Source organism: Bombyx mandarina, chromosome 15 (assembly GCF_030267445.1).
Source record: "Bombyx mandarina strain Sakado chromosome 15, ASM3026744v2".
NCBI classification, from domain to species: domain Eukaryota; kingdom Metazoa; phylum Arthropoda; class Insecta; order Lepidoptera; family Bombycidae; genus Bombyx; species Bombyx mandarina.
In genome coordinates this window covers 12,408,670-12,435,675 of record NC_143221.1, presented here as the reverse complement: position 1 = coordinate 12,435,675, position 27,006 = coordinate 12,408,670, and the positions used below count along the sequence as shown (strand labels likewise).

General features: G+C 34.7%; 1 protein-coding gene across 4 annotated transcripts in view; it reads left to right on the top strand.

The window, feature by feature from the left end:
* The window catches only part of LOC114250337 (serine/threonine-protein phosphatase 2A regulatory subunit B'' subunit delta), a 154,412-nt gene that overhangs the window by 22,260 nt on the left and 105,146 nt on the right, over nt 1–27,006 (top strand). The gene's annotated exons all lie outside the window — the stretch shown is intronic.

The following is a 27,006-nucleotide window of genomic DNA, read 5'->3' as shown; positions in this document are numbered from 1 at the left end:
GTTTTTTGTTTTGTCATTTACATAACTTACCGCACAAAACCACACCAAAGTGTGCAAAGTAAAGCACGTCTGCAATTAAAGCATGAATTTAAATTGCCAATAGATGTTGGTTACCTTTAAGAAACATCTGAATGAAAAATTAAACAAAACCTAATATTTATGCTTTTTCTCTTTTTCGAAACAGCAAGAACTGCCTTGCTTCGATAATCCTCAATGCTGAGGGTCGTGGCCTCCTCTAACAACCTTCTCCTGTATTATCCTGCGCCATTCCTGCCTATCCTCGGCTGTGTGGGTAGCAACGTGAACTGAAGTATTGAGAGTGGAGCGCATCTGGTCCGACCAGCACATTGGACTTCTGCCTCTGGGCCTTCTTTCGCATACCTTGCCTGTTACGACCGACGTCACTTGATCTAGAGTCTGTATATTAAATGAGGATTTCTTGGGAAAGTACACATGGTGGGGTCCCACGTCCTGATAGTTACTGAACATTATATAGGCACTCAAGATTTAACAATAACGAGAAAGATGAAGAAGCTTATCCAGTCGATTAAATTCAAATAGCGGCGTTTTATCAACGATTGAGTATTAAATTCTGATCATTCAAAAATACTGGTGAATTCAAAATGGTCGCTTGGATTCAACGTTTGTCGACCGATCCATTCACACTCCAGTGACTTTCGATTGTTTAGGCAACAATACTTTGTATTAAAATAAATAAATAAATATTGCTGTTCTTATTTTTACAAACTATATCAAATTACTTAAACATGCCAAAACTTAAATACTAAGTTCCTTATGGAATTAAATTAAATATCGGCAAACGGTGGTTGTGGTATCGCAGCTTGTCCTTCGACAAAGGCCTCCTCTAAAGATTTCCACTGTGTCCTGTCCTTTGCTGTACGCGTCCATGTAGTACCAGCTATTTTTATAATGTCGTCCTCCCATCTTTTAGTCTGTCTACCTCTATTCCTTTTACCATCTCGTGGATACCATTCAGTTATTAAACTGGTCCATTTCTCCTTTTTCTCTCTGATCATATGTCCAGTTTTGTATTATGGACTTAATAAATACAGAGACAACAGCAGGAAGATAAATTGTTGGCTCACTAATTCAGATTAGTTCAAGATGTTCTGATCTGATGTTAATTAGTGAAGCCACTAAGCCACGGACGGTGTCTGATATCTTGAAGCACTCATGTCGAAACGTGTTACGGCATTTCCACCAATTGAAATGGATTGGAATTGTCAAACTGAGCATATATACAGGGTGTCCTAAAAATCACGATAGTTTTATTAGTAGTCCAAGAGGTAGGTTAATTTATGCCTACCATAAAAAAAAATTTAAGAAAATTAGTTTTTTCTTTAAAAGCAATGTTTTTCTGCATAATATATTTATAAAATCCGACCAATTAGCAAACAGGAAGAAAACATTCTTAATTCTATGAAATTAAGAATAACCTCACCTAAGCAACGCCAAATTATAAAGTTACATTGGTTCGCTGAATCTAAGTTCCGTTGTAATTTCAATTCGATTCTATACACTATAGATTATAACTAACACCGTAGCTTTCTCGAGTTCTATAATGAAGAGATTTAAATAAGTTGGAGTTATTTTCTTTTCAAATAACCATCATAGAGTTATTTTGCAAATGCATAGTTTTTTTTTTAATTTGCGTGATTACTGGTGGTATATCGTATTGGGAGCCGCATGCATAGGTAATACAATCCAACCTGTTTTTGCTGTGAATCAGTCATGCGATTCGGTGCCATAGGAACGCAGCATAGGATGGGCGTTATACAATCTGATACAATTGGCTGCACATTTCAAGGTAAATGTCGATATTCTTCAACCTCATGTCTCAAGATAATTTGCGATACTAAGCCATTGTTATGATTATGTATTGACCGAGGATCCGTTAGCTTGTCGAGTCATGTATGTATGTGTGTGTATATATGTATATATTTTAAACGATAGGTACACTAAGTATAATTGTTTTCTTAATGTTTCTTATCCACCTGATGGTTGACTGGAAGAAATGCTGTCTGCGATGTTTCGCATTGTTTATTTATTTTGTGTAAAATATAGTGTTCTCTCTCTCTCTCTCTCTCGTTTACTGTATAATATAATAGAAATCAACATCTCTATTCAGTAGCAATCGCACTGAAGGGTTCTCGCGAATTTTTCTTAAACGGTACACGGCAGTAAGAGAAAACCTGTTGCGATCGGAACAAAGCCTCACCTGTACGAACCGAGTTGTGTATTGCAAAACATGACGCGAATACCGGGGGCGGTGTATCTAGAATGCGGCAAACTATCAACGTATAAGGGCTCGTCTAGAGAACACAAGTTTTTTATTCCGACCATATTATATGTACTCTGTACAATAAATATACATATGAACGGGAAATTAAACTTAGTAAAAGTACGTTTCATTACGTTTAGAACTCATAAATGTCGAAGGAAATATTATAACTTTATTATTTCATTCATCATTTCATTATTTTATGTAGCGTAGTTAGTGATAATGGTTTTTGCGACCTAAGCTCATTGATGATTAAACCTTGAGAGGCTGTTAGCGTAACCTAACGAGTAGGTTAGCTCACGGGGCTCAAACCTGACGGCGTTGCTAAGCTAACCCTAGCAAGAGCAGTGGTTCGTAGAATCTACCACCGGGTCGGAAACGCGACCCACTGAGAAGATCCGGCGAGAAACTCAGTGGGCTGTGTCTGTGGTACAGGCCTTCGTCGCAAGCGATGGTTCGACAAGAACGATGACCGGTGCTTGAGGTACCTAAAAGCAGCGTTAATGGATCTGGAGGATCCGAAATGGTGTGTCAATGGTATGAATATGGTGCCTAATATTGAGAAATGCGTTAACAACCTCGGTTTTAGGTGAAGCGGCTCTCTCACTCTTTAAACTGGAATATATGACTGCTTCGGGGCGGAAATAGACAGGATGGTGGTACCTGACCCCTCGTGAGTAATGTTACAAGCACAGATGAAGCATAAGAATGATGTATTTGCTCGAGTTCACAGGAGACGTAAATTCGAATCTTGCTCTCAATATTAAGGTGTGATATTTTTATCTCTTAGTATTTGAATATCTAAAATTTTTGCATAAATGATTGGCTTCTTAGTATAGAGTAATCTATATATTTATACGTGAAGCAAAAACTTTGTACCCCTTTTTACGAAAATTGCGCGGACGGAGGAGTATGAAATTTCTCACACTTATAGAGAATATAGAGAAGGAGTGCATAATGCTAATATTTTTTTAAATTAATGCATAAAATATACTTAATACAATAAAGAAAACATTACACACACTATCATGTATTTGACACACACACCTACATAAAACTCTTTGTTTACTGTCAATTGGGAAACTTCTGTTATTGTTTAAAGTCTGTGGTCGAATTGAAAATAGATTTAATATTGTTTGTCTTTAATATTATTGATCTATAGTGCAGTTTTGACGAATACAATTAGAATTATTATTAGAACCATAATAATAAGCTTATAACTTCAATTAATTATAGTCGAATCTCGACTACTGCTGGGCCACTAGTTAGTATTAATTGTTGTGTCAAAACCCTTGCTACAATTCAGCCACGGTCTGACATACAACATTTATTTATTTAGTTTTGGTTAGGCTAGTCTAGATTAGTGCAAAAGTGAAACAAAATTAAGTATCTATTCCTTTGACCTTTGTCAGATTCATGCATATATACAAGTAGGATCGATACCAGCGAACGATCTCATCTGCCCTTCAAGTTCGGAAAATCATTGACAAAAGAATGTTGAATCAAAATTGCTTATAAAACAATCGGATAGAAAGCCGTCCTGTGCAGTATCGCGTAAAAACCTTGACCACAGATTACTGTCGGGCCATTGATATAATAAACGATAATCTTAATTAATTTATTGATGATTAAAAAAGGTTTTTTGTTCGATTATTTTGTTTTAACTACAGACAAGATCGCTAAATGTACAAAAAACTAGTCATGGGTGATGAATATTCATACATTTAAAATTCACCACGCTATTGTGTGGTTACTTTGGGGATGACATTGGAACACTCTAGATTTTAATATTAATTATTTGCATCCAAAAGTATATACCTAAGAATAAGAATGCCTGTAGAATTGATATTATGTAATATTATTAAAGAAATACAAAATAATATGTCGATCACGTAAAGTGGAGATATAATATTGTTTACGTTCAAAAAAAAAGTTAGAAACAGTAATTTAACGAAAATAAAGTTTAATATCATTTCAATAAATAAAATAATGATGATTATTATATTACATGATATAATGTTATGACATCATTATTGTTTTTAAAATTGTATAACGCGACCTATGAGCATAATGTCATTATTTATCACGTAAACTGGTAATTCCAATTACAATTGTAATAAAAATTCTTTTCAGACTGATTTTTAATATTACACTTAATTCAACTATTTTAAATTATAATAATTACCAATTAAACATTTATAGGAACCTATAATATCTTATAATAATATAATACTTCCCTCCCTCAAAAACAATCTGCTGTACAAGCGAACATTTTGTGTTAATGTAATTTTATTAATTAATTATTGTCATTTGGAATACGAATTAGTGGATTTATTTAACAATCCATATTTTTATATGAATGAATTGCTGCCTGTGTTTGTATTGGATCTAACGAAATTATGACTGCTTTATTTAATACGGTCTCTCTGTTAATATATTTATTATTAATCACCAACATTTCTCGCAGGTCCATTATAATTTATTTATTTAAGAAAAATGTCTAATGAATTAATAGTTTAAAATTTAGTTACATATAATAATAAAAACGATAATAAAAATATATTTTTTTATGTTCGTAATGATCTTAATTACTCCTTATTTTTAATGATAATATTATGTTTTCATATAAATAAAACCGAAACTAATAACGTGCTTACGAAGGAAAGTTAATTAGTATTTAATTTTTAATTACAAGTTTGCAACAACCTAAAGCAGTACATGGAATCTTCCAAAAACGGCAACACTACACACGCGCATAGTAATTTAAACCGTATGGCCAGGACTTTACTACGAATTCTCTCTTCAGAACCCCCCTTTTTTATTGTTTTGATGGATAGACGAGCTCATAGCTCACCTGGTGTTAAGTAGTTACTGGAGCCCATAGACATCCACAACGTAAATGTGCCATCCACTTTGAGATATAGGTTCTAAGGTTTCCAGTACAGTTACAAGGGTCACTCCACCCTTCAAACCGAAACGCATTACTGCTTCGCGGCAGAAATAGGCAGGGTGGTGATACCCACCCGCGCGGACTCACAAGAGGTCCTACCACCAGTAATTACGCAAATTATAATTTTGCGGGCTTAAAAATTCACACCATTCTTTTCGTAATGTCAATATAAATGAGTCTTTACTTTCCGGTAAGGTTCCGCTGGTTGTGCAAGTGACCTCGCGCCCACAGCCGCCTTCGCGCTCGCTTACATCACAGACCTGATCTCTCCTGGCTTCAAGCTAAAGGTTAAACTATCGAACATCTCCACAAAACACAGAAACAATTCGAGTACAAGCTCTGAAAGTGAGTCAATTCGATTACCGGTCTGATCCAAAACAAAACTAAAATCAAACACCAGTGGAATATTCATAGGAGTGCTATCGACATTTTTTTCTTAATAAGTTTTTACTTCATTATCCGACATGCTTAAAACTACTTATATGGTATAATATCGCATTTATTATTAACTAGCGACCCGCCTTTGTTTCGCTTCGGAAACATTAAATTTTATTATTGATAGTTGAGTCCCGCGATGTTACACGATGTTACATTGGGCTATCTAAAGGTGAGTCAAGGTGAGCAGCCGCATTCATATTTAGAACTGGCGATAGGACCTCTTGTGAGTCCGCGCGGGTAGGCACCACCACCCTGCCTGTTTCCGCCGTGAAGCAGTAATGCGTATCGGTTTGAAGGGTGGGGCAGCCGTTGTAACTATACTGAGACCTTAGAACTTATATCTCAAGGTGGGTGGCGCATTGTCGTCGTAGATGTCTATGGGCTCCAGTAACCACTTAACACCAGGTGGGCTGTGAGCTCGTCCACCCATCTAAGCAACAACAAAAAAACCTACTAACTTAGCGATGTTTGACAAAGCTCACAATTAGTGAAGTTTTGTAGTATGGTGGCGCCATCTTAAATAACTGCTTTTCGCCGGAGTTTTTTGGTTTTGCAGAACCATTATATTTTTAAATAATTAATATCGGTTAGGTGTTCTTAAAGTGATCAATAATGCAGTCGTAAACCCTATTGTTTTAATCTGAATAACGAACTGTGAGATCCTCTTCCTTGCGTCGATAATCCTCAATCCTGAGGGTCGTGGCCTCATGAGGATTTCTTGGGAAAATACACATGGTGGGTTCCCGCGTCCTTCCACGGCAGTGCTTTTGGAAGAGATTTAGCTCTTCAAGGCCGCTGAAGCCTTATTTGGGTCTGGCTAATTAACCGCCGCCAGACATTCGGCGTTGACTGTTTTACGGTGGAAAGGTCGAACTCCAACTGTGAGAAGGAGTGCATTATATCGTAATACATAAAAGCATGTGAAGTGAGGCCTTGATCGTTTGTAATTGAGTTTACTTTGCGAAACACATGGCCCCCGCGACATGCACGAGATCATTATCGACCGACAATACCGTTCACGGTTTAATTACAAGCTCTCTTTCATTAACGCTATAATCTATATCTATACTAATATTATAAAGAGGAAATATTTGTTTGTTTGTTTGTATTGAATAGGCTCCGAAACTACTGAACCGATTTGAAAAATTCTTTCACTGTTTGGAAGCTACACTATTCCCGACTGACATAGGATAAAATTTTTTTTTTTTAAATTAGAGATCCTAACTAAAACTCTAATAATGTAACTCAACGTGTAAAAATACCTAAAATATGCTAATAATATAAAGAGGAAATATTTGTTTGTTTGTATTGAATAGGCTCCGAAACTACTGAACCGATTTGAAAAATTCTTTCACTGTTTGGAAGCTACACTATTCCTGAGTGACATAGGCTATATATAATCTTTTTTGAAAAAATTTGGGATCCTTACTAAAACTCTAATAACGTAACTCAAGGTGTAAAAATACCTAAAATATTATTTACATCGCGTGCCCTGCGAAAACTATTGATGATAGAATAAAATAATGTACTACGACTTTGTAGAAAATATTATTATTTACAAAAAGTGTCGCGACAGCATATGTCTAACTATTATAGTTATGCCGCAATAAGTGTTCTTTTATTTAAAAAAATAACACAACGTCAAATATCGTTGACGTTTTTGTTAAAGAATCGAGCGGAGCCGGAGCGGGCCGCTAGTAGATGACATAAAGTAATGTGATTACTGAAATTATATTCAAAATCTAAGTAACATCAACAACAAGTTCATGTCTATGAGATCCGATATTCGCTTACTAATAAAAAAATTACATGTGTGCAATTCACACGTGGTAGAAGTGAAACCTTCCAAAATTAAAATACAATTATCCTAAACGTCTTAAGTATATGTAAAATTTTGTCATTAGTAAATAATTGTAAGGTAGCGCCCTCTGTGAATTGATATTTTAATTTCACGTATAATCCTAAATTAAAATTCACTACAAGAGCTTTCATACACACGTTAGTATTAAAAAATCTCACAGATGGCGCTGTATTAAATAGTATGTATATTTCTGTCTCATTCTTTGCTGGCTTCATCCTACACATTTTTGTATTTGTGTCTCTTACCTGTCGTTTTTTCCGTTGCATCCGGTTTGAAATCACAACGATTCTAAAGAAGTTTTCACTTCAATAAAATGTGTGCTAAAATGTTATGTTCATTTATAAGCTTCTTAAATGTTCCTCTAAAATTTTATTTTCCACGTTCATCGTCCAACAAGAGTACCATAATCTTATAATGGTAATGTGTCTGATCCGCAAGGATGGTAATAAAATTAGATTATGTAAAGTAGGTAGATATTTAATTATCCAAAACGGGATTATGAATAATATTCTTTGAATAGCAATAGGATTAATGTTGATTATGTAATTCTTAGTTAATTGGATTAATTTTAAAATACATTTGTCTTGCATCGCAAGCCATCCTCGTATATAATGGAAGTCTTAATTATGTTCTATAAAATATGCCCTGTCATCGAAATAGATATACAGCCAGTTAGGTGGTAAGTCGGTAAGTCCGCGATCTCGCGTTTTCTATTCAAATGTCCTCTTTTCAGCCAACCGAAAAAATGAAACCGCCTAGCTACCTTTACTTATTTTATTATAAGACTTCGTAACAATTACATGACAGCATTAAGTCACCGCATATGAAATGCGCTAAGCCTAAAGACCCAAACAATTCAATTTACGTAACAAATGTGTACCTGCAAAATGAAATTAATATGAATCTTTCAAAAAATTATGACTGTTCTATGCTGCAATTGTGATTCACAGAATATTTTTATTGCTCAGAGACAGAAACACTTACCTACTATATAACACATAAAATATTTTAAAATGATGGCCCTGTTTAAAAAATAATAATAACCGTTATGTATGCATCCCATATCTATGCATGTAATTATAGTCCGACTCTGAAACCAAACTCAGTGTTGACATGGTAAAGGCAGAACTATGAATCTACATTAAAAGAAAAAAAACGCAGTGTGCAATGACTTCCATGACAAAATTAGACATCACAAATTAGATATCATCATACAATTAAATATATTTTTAACGTTTCTTAAGTTTATCATTGTGCAGCAAATCGCTTTATCACATAATATTCGGTAATTTTGTCAACCTAATTTAAAAGTCCTGTAGGCTACTTGTAAGCAATGTCACGCCATCACTCACTTTGCAGGAGAGGAACTAAGGTTTCTATTACACTTGCCACTAAAACTAATGATCGGTTATATTTCCGAACTTCTTAACGAAAATTATCCTTTTTTTTTGGTGTGGTAAATAACTCCAATGCTCATACAGGAAGTGGGGAAACGCTTGATAAATTAGTAAAGCTAGTCTTTCCTGTAATACAATATTGTAAATTAATAATCATCTTTCTTTTTTTTTCCTACCTAAGCTGATAGCCTTGGGAGGCTATATCAACGGAACCTTAACTAGTAGGTGAGCTCACGGGGCTTAAACCTGACGAAGTTGCTAACACGAACCATAGCAAGGGCCGTGCTTCGCAGAATCTACCACCGGATCGGAAACGCGACCCACTGAGAAGATCCGGCGAGAAACTCAGTGGGCTGTGTCTGAGGGTTAATTTACTCGTCGAGCCCTTCGTCGCAAGCGACGGGTTCGACGAGAACGGTGACCGGTGCTTGAGGTACCTAAAAGCACCGTTAGTGGATCGGGAGGATCCGAGATGACGTGTTAATAATCATCGAAGAATTATAATAATTAGAGTACACAAAAATTGTCCAATCGGCTTTTTAATGCACGAAAATCAAAATAAATTGATTGGTGAATACGAAATACTTTTAAAGAAAACAATAAGGAACGCAGAGATACACAATAGACGAATAGACGATGGTAATGGACAACGAATGAAATAGACATTAAATTCGGTGGCAAGTCCCGGTGAGTCAGCTATCCATAGGGGCTGTGATGAAGATTTATTTACTACAGCTGCCACTGAGGTCGTACGTTCTAGATTAGATAAAACATTAAGGCATCGTCATTTTGATATTACCGACACCGCATTTAGAACGCAACTCAAGTAAAGGCGTACACTTAGATGGCGATCGGCGTACGTGGAATTCGATGACCGCAAAATGGTAGAATTTTTTAATTGCTCGGTTGGGTGCAGCAGCTCAAGGCCAATCTGGCGTTAAGTAGTTACCGTAGCCCAGAAACATCCACAGCGTAAATGCCGCAATTATACTTGAGACATGAGCTGTAAATCTCAGTTTTACAGTACAACGGCTGGCCCCGACCTTCAAACTTAAGGAAAATTTGTTGGAACGAAGTTCCATAGGAGACGATGCGGAGGGGTACCCTTACCGGGAAAAAACCTCCGTAACGTAAGATATTTATGGATAGTCTTAGTATGATGGCTATACAGTGTCTAATGTATAGTCTACGTGATGACGGTTATTATTATTATTCATATAAATAGCTGTTTCTTTGTATATTATTATTATATATTTTTTATAAATTATTTTTATCAATAAAAAATGTATACCCGAATAATTATTTTCTTTATACCTCGAATAGAACATAAAGTTAATATTCTTATAATAAGGAACTTCGTTCCTATCCGGTGTCCCACGACACCACACATCTTTTTTAAGTACGTATTTCAATAGAAAATTTGATACGTGTCAGCGGGATTCAGTTAGACCACTAGTCTCCTACGCCCTAAACTTCTAACCAGACTAGATTACCCAGTAGCTTAAGATTACCTTGAGGTTTCCTAGATCTACAGTATAAAATACGTAACCTTCAATTATCATAACCTTACCATGCGAAGGGCTGGGTCTTAATGATGTTTTAAAACGAAAACAAAGAGCAGTCACGCAACACCTATTGCTAATATAATGGAAATTAAGTTTATAGAATGTATGCAAATCACATTAATAGAATTTACGATCGATTTAAATATCACAATAATCGTTATTGTGTTTAGTCTAAAGTTAATGCTACAGTAATTAGTCAAGGCGTTTAATTCGTATGCACGTATGAATGTTTGGTGTACGCGATAAACCCTTACAGCCGGTAATTACCATTTAAATATTGTTCATTTGTTTATTAGCTGTGTTAAAATTAATGATGTTTAATGCAAAAACCATTTGATGGAATAAAATATTTCGAACGTGATTTTTAATATTTTCGTGTTATAAACAATCAGCTACTACCTACCATTAAGCCCACTGAGCTTCTCGCCGGATCTTCTCATTGGGTCGCGTTTCTGATCCGGTGGTAGATTCTGCGAAACACTGCTCTTGCTAGGGTCAGTGTTAGGGACACTTCGGTTTGAGCCCCGTGAGCTCACCTACGCACGTTAGGGCGAAGCTGAAATAGCCTCTCAAGGCTATCGGCATAGATAGAAAAAAAAAATAGCATTGGCCTTCGTTTTCTGCAGCGGCTCCATATAAACACTGAAATTTAACGTCACACTGAGGCATGTCAGAAGGACATTTCTTTACGAACCATCTCTTAGCTATCTATCCCTGGCCATGTCGTCTTAAAGCTAAATATTTCCGATTGTTTGTATTCAACAATTTCGATATTCATTTACTATTTAAGCTTTTTAAACGCATTGTGCCCTATTTGATTTCAATATCTTGTAATTTTAAATGAAAATCTCATTCTTTTAGAATTTGAACACATGCAATTGGATGTAAAAAAAAAAAATTTTTTTATTGCCCTTGTTGTGCAAAAAAATATAGCATATGCATATGTCCCACCTCATGGTGAGTGGTTTCCGTCGCCCATGGACGTCAGCAATGCAGAGGCAGAGTTAAGCCGCTGCCTAACGCGTGAGCCCACGAAATGTGAAATATATAGTACTAAATATATAATATTAAGTAATGTTCTAATAGCATCCTTCAACGTGACCTCATTTATAATAATAATAAATAATCGCATCGTAAAGTTTTTACGGAGAAAATTTATTCCTTTTTTATTAATCTGTATGTAAACTTTGTTCAGTTTTAATACGTTATAACACGACAAAAAGTGAATAATCATTATAACCTAAAAACAGTGTTACGTAACATTCCAAACCTACTCTTTTTTTATTAAGTAAGTTAATTACGCTCACTAATGATATGATTAGTATGTTGATACATAAAATTATTTTTTTGTTACTTTTAGAATTTAGAACCATATAATCACAACTTAACAAAAAATATCTTAAAAGTATCACTACCTTTTTCAATCGACCCTACATAGAAACCAATTAAAGTCATGTTTATAATATGAAAATGCAATTTCTTAGTGTTTGCTCGGTTACACCAAAATAACACGTCTCGACGAACAAACAGACTCCAGAGAGCTTGGGATGATGCCAACGTCGTTATCTCTATGATACGATATGAGGCATCGTCTTTCAGATTCATATTACGGTCACTGACTTTCAGACAGCCATCAATGCACTGTTCAAAGCTACTTCGGATTAATCTTCGGTTAAATAAGAATTGTTGTAAATAATTTGTGAACCATTTAATTTATTTATATATACAAAAATATGTATGGACTTATTTTTTGTGTATAGCTGTTATAGCATACACATTTTTGGTAATATTATAGATAATCTGCGACAAAACGGCTTCATTTGTCGACAAGTAGAAGACTAGAAAAGCACATCTAAATGTACTATTAGGATTGACAGACGAGCTAATATTTACCGGATTAAAAAATATAAAAACAACCTTTTTTACATCTATGGGTTCCCATAATCACGCCAGGTGGGCTGTGAACTTGTAACCAAGCTACACAATAAAAAAATGCAAATACTAAATACAGAAGCTAGACCAGACGATGAACGCCAAACATTCCGGTACAACTATTCCGGAGTACCTACAATAAACCACTAAGGCAAACAATTTAAATCAGCCTAGACCCAGAAGACTGTACAAGTTTTGTCATAAAACATTCAAGGGTCTAGAATAGCTACAGGCCAGGCCGTGTTTACATTATTAACACCGTTTTTTATTGCTTTAGGTGTTGCAGCTAGAGTATTTTTTTTAAATAAATTACGGCCGTCGACTAGACTTTCTGCAAAGCCAATTTAGGTGTGCTATTTCTTGTAATGTGGGTGTCTTAAACACAGACAAGAAACATGAAAAGTAAATAATGCATTAGAATACCGATTTAGTGTTTTCTTAGGTTTTCATGAGTCTTAAACTTAATTAAAAATACTTTTATAGTTTCTTTGTCATTATATCTATATTTATTGAGATTGATTAAGCCTTAAAATTTGTTTTAATTACGATAATAATTGTTTTTTTTTGTGCATTCACTAGAACACCTAAAGAATTTCTTTTAGCAATATTTTTATTGATAATTTAACTAATGTAGTTATGCATTGAAAATTTCTTATTTTTTGTATAGGATGGTGCATTTTCTTGAATATTTTTTATGATTATTTACAATGTTTTTAACATTAATGTTTTTTAAATTTAAAATATGAAAAGTTCGGGATAAAAGATTTTTTTTTTTAGAAATCTACCCAAAAAACTACGCCTTTAGTGGCAGTGTGTATGGTACAAGCCACAAGTGGATATGGCTACCGAATGAGAGATTCGTTACAAAACGCGACGTATCAAGTTTGTATACTTTCTGAATCGGGGCCCTTAATCCAGTTGGATAGTGAAAGTTTCATATTTGTGATACTTTGATGAAATTGTGCAAGATCATTTTCATTTTAGAATTTTAAGACGCACCTATATATATTTTATTTTTATTGCTTAGACTGGTGGACGAGCTCACAGCCCACTTGGTGTTAAGTGGTTACTGGAGGCCATAGACAACGTAAATGCGCCACCCACCTTGAGATATAAGTTCTAAGGTCTCAGTATAGTTACAACGGGCTGCCCCACCCTTCAATCCGAAACGCATTACTGCTTCACGGCAGATAGCATTGTATTATTGTTTATGGTCATCTTTGTTGTTATGTTGTGTGATATCAGCGGATATTAATTTGTTAAGATACGAATGCCATGTATGCTATGTATGTACAATATTATAGGCGCACTTAATAAATTATTTAAGTACCTACACATAGATTGCGTATTATATTCAATTGCTTTAAATGGGGGACGAGCTCTTGGCCTCCTCGTTTTTTGGTCGTAACCAGACCTACATACATTCCAACGTGAATATAATCAACCTTGAGATATGTCTCACCTCATGAGGTCGAAGTCACAAAATAGATTAACGGTCAACCCATCTACTGGCTGCATCACGACGGAACCATTTAAATGTGCAAAGAATACACATAAATATATTACTATTATAAATTACTCAAATGTATATTACTTTAATGGATGTTATTATACATATAAACCTTCCTCTTCAATCACTCTATCTATTAAAAAAACCGCATCAAAATCCGTTGCGTAGTTTTAAAGATTGAAGCATACATAGGGATGTAGGGACAGAGAAAGCGACTTTGTTTTATACTATGTAGTGATACCTACGCATTTGATTATTACACGAGGTACTCGGAGAACATAGTTCTGGTTCAAAATTCGTCCTATTATCAACCTGAGCGGGCTCACAATATATTCCACAAATTAATATGAATAGCCTTCAGTCACGCTTCTCATCTCTGAGGGTCGTGACCACCTCCATCCATGACGTTCATCCTCAAGATGTTGTGCCATTTCATCCTATCTTTGGCTACTCACAAAGCATCATAGGCCAACTTACTAACTATTTACTGATGGTAGGACCTCTTGTGAGTCCGCACTGGTAGGTACCACCACTCTGTCTATTTCTGCCGTGAAGCAGTAATGCGTTTCGGTTTGAAGGGTGGGGCAGCCGTTGTAACTATACTTGAGATCTTAGAACTTATATCTCAAGGTGGGTGGCGCATTTACGTTGTAGATGTCTATGGGCTCCAGTGACCACTTAACATCAGGTGGGTTGTGAGCTCGTCCACTCATGTAAGCAATAAAAAAAAAGGCTGTGTATGGGCTGCTTCCCGCGATTTTTTTCTTTGCAAGTATAATCACCAATTTTTGAATATCGTCTCCGTCTTTTCTGGTAACGCGTTCGAAGTACTCTAAGAATACAATTATGATTAACGCCGATACGGTCCCAGAATAAAGCATTGTTTGATTTTTTTAAAAACAACGTGTATACCAAGAAATATCTCGGTAACATATTGTTTTCATTGTTAATGTTCGTTTTAACCTTACCGAGCGCGTCTGGGTGACTTTGAAATTGTGCGAAAAACCGTATCGCAGACGCTACGTTGCCTTATACACGATAGTGGAGGCATTGGTCCGCATTAACATTAAGTATCCCGTATGATTTTTTTTCGAATCTATAATACTATTCTGACAGTGATTAGCTCTATAGATTTTGTATATCGCTCTTGATGGGCGAGCACATCTGGTCTAACGTGCTCGAAATCTCAACGAATAGAATGCCGGTAAAAAAAAAAGCAAACCAGCGGACCACTTAGCGCTGCACTACACCAGGCAACTGACCGGAACCGATGGAGGCTGACAGTCGACAAGCTCGTGAAGCAACGGAGTCACGATCCTCAGCAATGAGGGAGCGATGGAGAAGAAGAAGAAGAAGAATGCCAGTTAAAAAGAAAGCTAAAAATTAAAATTTGCGTAATTACTGGTGGTAGGACCTCTTGTGAGTCCGCACGGATAGGTACCACCACCCCGCTTATTTCTGCCGTGAAGCAGTAATGGGTGGCGCATTTACTTTGTAGATGTCTATGGTCTCCAGTAACCACTTAACACCAGCTGAGCTGTGAGCTCGTCCACCCATCCAAGTAATAAGTAACAAAAATGAAAAAGTTGTAAGCATTTCATTTATAGTCATCACCTACAGATATCCTCAAAAAATTTACTAATATCACGTAAATAATTTTACATTTCTGACAATCCGTGGGGCACAAAGGTACGGGAGTGGAAACATCGTACTGGACGTCGTAACGAGATCGTGGGACCGACCAATGCGTGGGACCGACGACCTGGTCAAAATAGCTTCTAAGGACTGGATGCGAAAGGCAAAAGACCGATAAGAATGGAGCGCATTTGAAAAGGTCTACACTCAGCATTGGGTGGACACAGGTTGAAGAAGTGAATAAACTTTTTAATTATTTTTATGAGTTTGTGGAACCTGCTGTTTTTATAAATATAATTTTTAAAAAACCTACATATAATAAGCAACCAAATCGCCTGCTTTCATTGTTTGCTGTATTTGGGCTACAATGTGCACCATTTACGACCTGCCTATATGCTCATTTTACTATTATTTTGTTGAGCATTTAAAATTTTGTTGTGCATTTAAAAATATCCACTATAAATATATATCACTATACCATTGTTTAGTTACCGTAACTTCAATGATTTTTATTCAGTCGAAATATATAATTTATCTTCCCTTCAATCGTTTATCTTCGATGGGGAGCTCTGAGATAAACATCCAATTAGTTAAACAAAGGCCAATCAACAGCAATTTATCTATTACTGTGCACAAAGGACCCTGGGCTTCACTGAACCGTTTCGTAATGTATGAATACACAGGGAGCCTCGTGGATTTGTCCGCCTGTGATTCGTCAATATTAATCAAGAAAACACTAATTTCTCATGTCGATGCGTTGCCGCAAAATGTTTTTTATATTGCTTCTGTAGGTCGATAAGTGTATTGCCTACCTCATAGTGAGTAAGTTACGTCACTCATGGACATCGACAATGTCAGGGGCACAGCCAAATCGCTGCCTACCGCTATGTACTCTCGGCAAGCCTCGTTTGAAGAAGGACATGTCATACCGCTCGGGAAACATCATGTAAGAGACTTCATTGCAAGCAGGGCGATGATGAAAGATCTGTGGTAATGCACTGTCAATGAACTCAGGATTTCTAAATAGTAGGTATGCATAAACTCTGCTCTGGAGGCGGAAGGTGTGATGGTAAAATGGAGATGGAGAACAATTCCTCAGAGCACGCCCCATAGAACAAAAAGCACAGAGAGAATCGAGGGCCCTTTGTAGACTCCGAGGTTCCAGGTATGTCTGTTCTTTAATTGTTATGCGATAGAAATAGAACAGACCAACTAAAACCCCTCCGTATTTAAAATATTGTTTTGATTTCATCAAAATTGCTAAGACACAAGTGCTGGTACATACTATTGTAATTTGTGTAGTATAACTACTTAATTACACTGTTTACGTTACAATTCATTACTAGGTAATAAATAATCCCGGAAAATTATTGCATTGTCGTGATGAAATAGTGGCATTTTGTATAAATCGTTGGGTAATTAAGTCTTCAATCGCGAAATAAAAATAGTAGCTGCACTTAGTACATTAAAATAAATGTCACATTTAGTCACAATACGTGTATTTTTTTTTACTTATTTAAAAAAAAAAAAATATTGAGAAAAAACAAAAAAAAAGCCCGCTGATTTGTTTCGCCGGTTCTTCTCAGGACTGTGGTTTTTTTTGGGACCGAGGTTGTAGAGTTAAGATTGTTATTTTTATTTTGACATTCAACAAGTTAACATTGTTATACTGACATCTAAGTTGAAATAAATGATTTTGAATTTGAATTTTGTTCAGAAACATGATCTGCATTATTCATTAGATCGAAGTAATTAATTTTCTAATGAAGAGGTCACTTTGGTCATTTTACGACGCAAACTTTACTTTTAGGCGATAGATAGATAATTTCTTCTAATAACAGGGCATCTAAACTACATATATGTTTTTTTTTTTTTTTTTTTATTGCTTAGATGGATGGACGAGCTCACAGCCCACCTGGTGGTTAAGTGGTTACTGGAGTCCATAGACATCTACAACGTAAATGCGCCACCCACCTTGAGATATAAGTTCTAAGGTCTCAAATATAGTTACAACGGATGCCCCACCCTTAAAACCGAAACGCATTACTGCTTCACGGCAGAAATAGGCAGGGTGGTGGTAACTACCCGCGCGGACTCACAAGAGGTCCTACCACCAGTAAAAACAGTTTGTTTGAACAGATCTTGTTTTAAGATATTAAAATTATTATCTTTACTATTATATTTTTATGTTTTTATCTTTGTCTTCTAGTTAGATTTTTAACATAATTGTAGGATCGGTAAGAACGGAACATATGAAAAGAGTGTGGAACGGAGCGTTAAGATATGAGTGAGATAAAACGGAAAGAAAGGGAGAAGAGAATAACAGAGAATTGGAAGATGGCGAGGACGGTTGAAAAATGAGCAAGACGTAATAAAAGTGTTAATTATTATTAAAAGAGAAGATTTTGGAACAGAGGAAGTTTTGTTTTATGCGCTGCGATCCCTATTCTACATAATTTTAATTAATGGGCTTACGGGCTCACCGTCCACTTGGTGTTAAGTACACACCGGAGTCTACAGGCAACACAAAGGGGAATGTCGTTACTACTACTACTACTAACAAAACATACGAAAATTGCTGTCCCCTTTGCTAATAATTTAAATTAAATTAATAAAATTGCTACCCTTTCTAACATACCTATGACTAATATATTCAACTAGCATTTGCCCGCGACTTCATCTGCGTGGAATAGTTACTTTGGCGTATATCTAACGTAAGCTCAAAAAAGGGAAAAATACCCCAATTTTGAAACATTCTTTATTGGTGCTCCGCTTGGTCCTATTGGTCTTAGCGTGATGTTATAAACAAACAAACTCTTCAGCTTTATAATATTAGTATAGATATTAACTACTACAAAACAATCAATCTTAATAAGAAATCAAATACGAATGAAAAGGTTTTTTTTTTGAATAAATAAATTCTCTGAAACAAAACAATGCAGCATTAGTACAGACGAACCCTGCAGTCTACGGTTCCTCGTGCTCGCCGAACCGCGTCCGGCGCTCGCCACGCTCGTCAATATGATGTAATCACAGGCAGAGGCAAGGTCGCCTAGGCACCACAGTCACGTAGCTACAGAAGACTCATGATTTTATATTTTTACCATTCGTTAACTTAGAAAGATTAGATAGATACCGCGAAGCACCAAGCGTTTTGGCTTGAAGCATGGTGCATTCAATATGGTCGTGGTATTCAATAAAATTGAGATTTCAACTTCTTGCCTGAAGGGGGGCTTTATCATTGACGTATATGGGCCTCGGGAACCACTTAAGTTGGATCGTTGATCCGTTGGTCCACTCAGTGCAATATAAAATAGTTACATCAGTGTGCTTAGTGCGAGTTTTTCAACGTTCTCGATAGCGTGAAAGTTAACTCAAATTTGTATGCAGTTGGAACAGCGCCCCCAACGGCAAACCTAGATAAACGTTTGAGTGAGTATCAAAAACGTTAAATAACTCTATATATATCTCTATACTCTGACAATCCAGTTACAAACCTCTACACATAATATTTTTTGTAAAATGGATGAGTTCAACTTGTGTAAAGATGACGACGACCAATTGTTTTCCTGCTTCACGGTTAATTGGTTCGAAGATTACAAATAATTGTCGTTTGATGAGTTGACAGTTTTCCTTATTTGTCGATTTGTCTTCGCGTCGAATAAATACGACTAGAAATGGCTTTACTATTATTGTATATTGATGAAATAACCGGTATCTTTTATTAGAACAGATGGATATTGTGGCGGGATTCAATATTGTCAAGTATTACACAGTATTATACTGAGTTACGTAGTTTTATTTGAATAACTTTATTTTGTATTTCTATGGAAATGATTGATAATATTCGATTGAATGAATACGATCAGAATCGTGATCATATTATATCATTGGAACTTCATATTGTTATGAAGATACAAATCGCTGTCAAAACAATTTAATTTGATTGGTTATTTAATTTTTAAATAATATATTCTCATCAACAAAATGATTCATCTGTAGTTTCTCTTTTCTTGTGTACGTTGGAAATACAACCGGTTCTTTTTATTTACACTAACAGGTTTTTGCATAGTTGTTTCGTTTAATGAATAAATAAGGTTTTAATTTTAAATTCATCCATTTCATTGAAACAGTATCTTTTAAATCATGTTGACATTCGAAAGCAGACTTGTTATTAACACGTGCACGTTGTGCTATTGAAATACAAATAGGCGTTTTATAATATTGTGATCATTATGTAAATTTATTATGCATACCTACAATATATTTTTTTGTATTTTTATTACATTAATGTTCAGGTTTAGAATGTCAATACATAATATGAAAATTATATTTCGAACTTTAAGTGGATAGGGCTCGATAGCGTTTTGAGATTTTGATCACTCAAACAAGTCTATGTAGGTTATATTTTTATATTATTTCGAATTAACGATATTATTTCTTCATTTGCTTCTTTCTATTATTGTAATAGCTCACTAAATAAAACAATTATCAAAATTATTCAAATACTTTATTTAATAAGCAAAATTAGCCGCGGGCTGTGATTGCAAATTGTTAACAGATGTTTAATTTTCACAATTTGCCGTCCGAAGCAGTAATTAGCAATAATCTATAAAGAGAAATACTATGAAATCTAACTTAAAAAATGCTCCGAAACATAATACTTTTACCATTCGCGATTCGAACTGTTATTAAGGAAATAATACACTTTCAAATATAAAAATCATAAATATATTAATCTAATCTATAATTAAAAAAAAACATAATTTACTAATCATAATTTACAATACCTAGACAAACACAGAAAGACAAGAGAGAGGTACTTCTCCACAGTGGTGAACGATGGAACAATTTTATTGTCCAGTATAATATAATTGGGATCCCTTTTCAGCAAAGTATAATACCCAACATTAAATTGAATCTACAAAATAAAGCAAACATTATAGCAAACCCTACTCAAGCATTGATTGATATATCTGGTTAACAAATATTTAGTATTCTATTATTTTCGTCTCTGTAAATGACACTACGACCAAATAGTCCATGTCTGTAAATCTCAATAGTCGAATATTTAATATCGACTAAAGAGGTTGTTGTTGTTGTAGTCCTAGGGTACCATGCTGGTACATAGGGCCCTCGCAAGTTGTCTCCACTTCACCCTGTCTTGCGCTTGCTCCATAACATCACTACTAGAGAGGTAAGGTAAAAAAAAACTGCTAATACTATGTATCGTGATCATGTTTATTTCATTCTTAATTCTAGAGTTAATAATAATATCGTACAAATTCTTATCAATATATTTTATAATACAATAAATTATTAGATAATATCTACATTAATGAACAAATAAATACTTCTTTACTTCCATTAAATCAATACGAAAGATTTGTCTTTCAAGGAATGAGTAGGTTTTTTTATTGCCCTTTTAGGCAGACGAGCATACGGCCCACCTGATGGCCATGGACTTCAGCAATGCCAGGGGCAGAGCCAAGCCACTGCCTACCGCATAACATTTCCTTGTTTAAAATGAACTAAAAACGTATACCTGACAAATTACTAGAATATGTGATAGTCCACATTAAGAGTTTTCATTGGATTGTCAATTAATGATGACGTATGTATTTCCTCTATTTTTTTGCTTCAGTCAGTAGTAGCATGTCGTCTTCTAAAGTATATTCCTTAGTTGAGGTTTCTGTTCCTCGATTTAAGTCATTAAACGTGTTTATTTCGTGCCACTGTTTATCTGTTAGATCATATGAGAAATGAGGTATTAGGTAAGATTCGTGATTCCAATCGTTACTTGTTTCATCTGGTTCGAAAATATTGGTGATTGTGTTCATAATTTCAATCTCAATGTCATTTTGTTTAGGCACATCATCGCTAAAATCGTACGGCATATCTGTAACACTAATGTCATATGGTTGCGCTTCATTTTCAACATAGTCTTCGATATTCATGTCGATTATAAACAATTCGTCATCTTTGGGATTATGATTGTTTTTTTTATATTCTTCATTTTCTACGTTTCTTTTGTTTGAATCTGTAATGTACGATATTCTTCTAGGATCCGTGGAAGCGTCGGAAGTAATTTCATTAACTTGAACATAATTTCGACTACCCTTAGACTTTGCAATTGAAGTCAGTTTTGTACCGTTGGAATTAGTTTCGTTTATTTTGACATCACATTGGTTGCGAAAGTAATCGCGGTATTGTTTTATAACTTGTTTAGGGGTGATTTTTTTAACTTGACTTTTATTTGCTTGCGTTGTTTCATTTATATTTAAGTTGTTTTGTTTGGATGGCGATTCATCTTTCGATGTTGATTCATTGGTTTCTGATGGCAGTGATCCATTTAGAAAATGATCACGGTAAATTGTGATAATCTGTTTTGAAGAAAGTTGATCTTTTTTTTTTAACTCTGTATTTTTATTATTTTCATGTTTAATCAACTGTACTGAACCGCTGTGTTCATTATTTTGAGCTGTGGTAGTTTTTGACAGGGGATCAAAATCTTTTGTTTGTTGATTATTAACATCAGTTGGTAACTTATTTATTTGTGATGTTTTTCTAAAATTATTCTCTATTTGTTTTAATTCAAAATATTGCCTTTTTTTATCACCTGAAGCTGGCTTTTTTAATAGCACGTTCGTTGGTGCTTTTTCCATTATTTTATTTGTACTGTCTAGTTTGTGGACATCTTCAAGAGTTGGAGAATGGCTATGAAGAGAGTAAGGTGTATCTGTTTTTTTAGTCTTTAAAGCATCGTTCCTAGCATTTTTTGTTTCATTAGATATGCTACCTGCTATGAGTGAAGCACCTTCAGTTGATTTAGCAGTATGAGCTACGACGACATTCGATTGTGATTTATGACTATGTTCGTCATTAGTTAAAATGGCTGACTCTTTGAAATTATTCGCTTTGTTTTTGGATATTTTATTACTTTTATCGTGAATATCAATTTTCTTGTCGACTTTCGGATCAAATTCAAAATCGTTTGGCGTTTTGGTACTTAGAGCAGGTTTGACTACTGTGCTAGCTGATGTTACGTTTTTATTATTCTCATTTGTAATGCTTTCTGGTCTCGACAAATTTTCGGGAATAAATGAAATGCAGTGTTGAAGGCTTGAATGCATATTTGCTTTTTCAGTTTTTGAGTCGTTATTCACATTTTTAGATATAGGAGTAGCTGTCGATATTTTATTGCCTATTGTATTATTAGGAGTATGTGTTGAGACCATAGGCGGTGTTTTTTGATATCTTACATCATTAGGATGGTATTTTAGTTCAAAATTTTCACCAATTTTGTTAGGTGCAGCTGGTTCCTCCAGCGAAGAATTCGATGCAATTTTTTCCGAGACGATGTTTGTTGTATTATCTGATACCACTGCGTCTGGATCATATAAAGAGCCTTGGGTAGGATCAGTAGGCTTTGATTTTTCACTTATTACATTAACAGGTGATGTAGTTGCAGAAATTACTGATGAAATATAATTTTTACCAATCTCATCATGATGTGGAAGAACATGCAAAGGTCTATCATTTTGGTCAACTTTATCGCTTATCGGATCAGTTACTGCCGTGCTGTTATTTTTCTCATCAGTTTTAAATGAAGTTTCGTTACTTTCCTGGTTATTTTTATTTGTTTGGTTACTTTTATGAGTACTAGTAACATATATGTCAAATGGTGAATGCACCGGAGTCGATTTAAACTTTATTGATGTATCTTTTGCATTAAGAGGTGCTAAATTGCTGATGTTATGCGGTCCGTTGCCTGATACATAAGGCTTTAGAAATTCGATTGGCAAATTGCTATTACAATCTTCGAGAAAGATATCTATGATGAGTTCTACAAGAGAGTAGCTAGTTACAGCATTTTCATCATTTATTATCAGAAAACAATTAGGAATTACTTTTATATTATTTAATATACCGTCCTCGGTCGGACCAAAATTATAAAGAGAATAATTCCTGACTAAGTCTATGTTATCGCAATTTAGTTGTCCTGATAATTGATGATGAGTCTCATTTATTGGTATTTGGTTTTTTCCTTTCCCTTCACATAACATAGATATAATTTCACAAAACTTTTCAGTTACATTTTCCTTTGATGATGTTATAGGTTCATTATAATTTGAATCAGAATCAGTCAAGTAAATCAATAGCTCAAGTGGTTGTAATTGTTCATCATCACATTGAGTGGCAGTTAAGGTCTCCTTGATTAAATTTTGCTCTCTCTTTTTTGTTTCATCTTCAAGATATGACTCAGAAAAGTGATTCTCTTCAAGTAAACATAGTTCAGGGATATTAGTAAGCAAATCTAATTGTAAGTTCTTATCCATAATATTTTTCTGAGTTTGTTGTGTGTATGTATCATTATCTAATAAATTTAAAGTTAAATGTGGCGAATATTTCTTTTTCTCAATGTTGTAAATTAAAGGGTCTTTAATAATTAACGTTTTCAAATTAGGAGCATCTATTCTCTGATTTTCAATGTAATTATAATGGCAATGAATTTGTTTTTCTTCAAAGTTTTTAGAATAAGTATGAAGTTGTTTAAAATTTTCCAATTCCGAATTGTAGGATTCCGTGTAAGATGCGATTTTTTTCAATTTCGTTTCAGAATTTGGGTTCATGCGAGAGTTTGAGCTTGTGTCACATTCTTGCTCTGCAATAATATCACATATATTTGTTGCGCTGTTGTTAGTTACATTATTTGTGTCAATATAACAAATAAGAATTGGTTCTGGCAAATCATTTTCATGTCCGTGTGAGTTTTCAGCCATTTCAACTACCATAGTTTCTTCAAAGTTATTCTTATCGACTTTTTCATCAGGTAAATCGCACGTAGCTTCCAAAAAATTTGGCGTTAACAAGTTAACTTTAAACGGTATATCAGAGAATGGAGACAAACTTTCTTTAATATTTTTTAATACATTTTCTGTGCAGTTTTCAGTTTTATTGTGTGCGATAGAAGAACAAGAAGTATTACTAATTTCATGGGTTTTATTTTCTTCCATAAAAGTGTATGTATTAGGATTTGCGGTTTGATTTTTTTGTATTGTTTCATTGGTTATAGATCTATCGATCAACGGTTGAGCATCTTCGAAAGCAATACTTTTTATGGCTTCTCTGATTAAATCATCTATAAAGAGTATAAGTTTATCGTCAGACAAGTATCCAGTATTATTTTTGAAGAAGCTGTTATCATCCTCTGCGCTATCTTCTTTTGACAACGAATTGTTTTGCAATATCTTTTCGGTTAGATTGGTTTTTAAAATATTATCAGTTTTAATATGTCTGTTCATTTCAAGTGAATCATTTAAAAACAATATTCCTTTTTGTTGATTAACTTCAAGATCGTTTATGGTGATATCTGATAACGAAGATTTTGGATCACTCGTTTTATTAAATATCATTGTTTCATTAAACAATTTAATAGTACTATTAATTTTGGAATTACGCGTTTCCGTATTTGCTGGATCAGTTTGTCGGTCTGTCTGTTTCATTTTATGAATTCCACGAGTTTGGTTTAAAAAACCTGGCTTCATTTTATCATTACGTTTTCGTTTAGATTTTGTAAAAGCATTATGTTCTCGATTTATTACTTCGCGTGAGACCGTACGTTGGTTTGGTTGTCTTGAATAACCTTTGTTGGATTTTAAGTTTGGATCTAAATTGATGTAATCGTTAGGAGACTGTTGCGCACTATTTAAAAAACTTGACATAGAATTTTTAAACTTTGACGACCACATATCCGAAGCAGTTATAGGATACTCAACTTCAGGGAATACTATGAGGTCTACAATATTTGTTTTTGGTGACAGAACACAATCAGGGTGTCCCTGCAATTGTTTAGATTGTCCTATATTTCCTTTACTTAAACGTTTTATGGCGCCTTGTTTACGTTTCATCCGTGCTTCTTTTTTGAGATTATTAATCTGTGCTTGTAAACCTGGGTTTACGTCATATGGTTTTGGTTCCAATGTTTGGTCATGGTAAATATCGTCAAATGAATTAAATGGATTATTACTGTATTGAAATGTTGGATATTCTACATCTTGAAAATGAAAATCTTTAAGAACTGAATTCATTTGTGAGTTTACATCGTTTCTACAACTTGGCCTGTAGTTTGTAATTCTAGGTGAATATAATTCATCGCTTGATTTTTTATCCGGACTTTTAAAATAATCTTTTAATGTAGACTTTCTTGAATTTCGGGGCATGCAAATTATGTTAGTTATCTGCAAAATAGCATTCGAGACATAATTGTTATTGTAAATGTACTAAAAATGGGTATATTTCAAACAAAATTTAAGTTAAAATGTTGCTAAAAGTTTACTAACCTGAAAAATTACTATCAAAATTAACGCCACCTTTTCTCTCAGCCCCATTCTTCTGAAACTAGAATCGTGTTATATCGTGCTGAATTATAAATACTATGTTTTTTACATTTCATTTATGAACAATTATTTTAGAAACGTGCCGATCTGTCTGATGTTTATCTAGCGTAGCGTTCACAGATCTCACATGATAAAATTAACGGTATAAACTTATGTAATGGTAGTTTTATCAACAATTTATTTTCATTAATATCACTTTAAGGTTTCGTAAGTAGCGTTCAGATAAAAATGTAGTAAGAACGGGAAAGTTCTCCGCTTGCAACATAATTTTAGTAATTCTTGTCGACGGTACGTGACAATATTTATTGTTTCGTTCTGTGTCGTTGTCAGTTCATGAAATTATTCTTAATTTTATATATAGTTCAGAAATAGAAAATCTAAGTTGGACTGAAACTATTATCATATTTTCTAAATCTCCCTTCAACCGGTACTGAAATTTTTAACTAAATTGCTTATTTACCTTCCAAGGGCAGAAGTGTTAGATCTTACGAACACTACAATCTTAATGCTGTTGATCGCTTACAGACATATTATCTCTTTGAATTACAGTAACTACTTTAAAATATAGTATTATCCAAAACACACCCATGCAGCATACGCACCCATGCAGCATACCCATGCTGCTTTACACACATCCTACACTCTCTGATTCGCGCTGACTCTAACCCAATAGTACCTCGGGGGTGCGAGTTTGGTGCTCTATTTGGGCGGGCTTCAGACAGCCCGCCAACCGAGAACAAAGGTGGTTGCGGGTTGGATTGCGTTGCGGCATCCTGTATTGGGTAAACTATGTCTAATCCGGAGTTCAGACGCAGGTTTTTTATTCGATAGGGAGTCTTATAGTCGGATTTTTTATTAGACGAAGTCAACTGACGTTTACTGTGTTGTCAGTTTTTGATGAAATAAAAATAGTGTTGTGACAAAGTGAACGATTGAAAAAACTCCTGAATTAATGAAATTGCCTTGATTGTCTAGTGAATAGTTGATGTGCCGAATTGCCGATATCGGGTACGGGA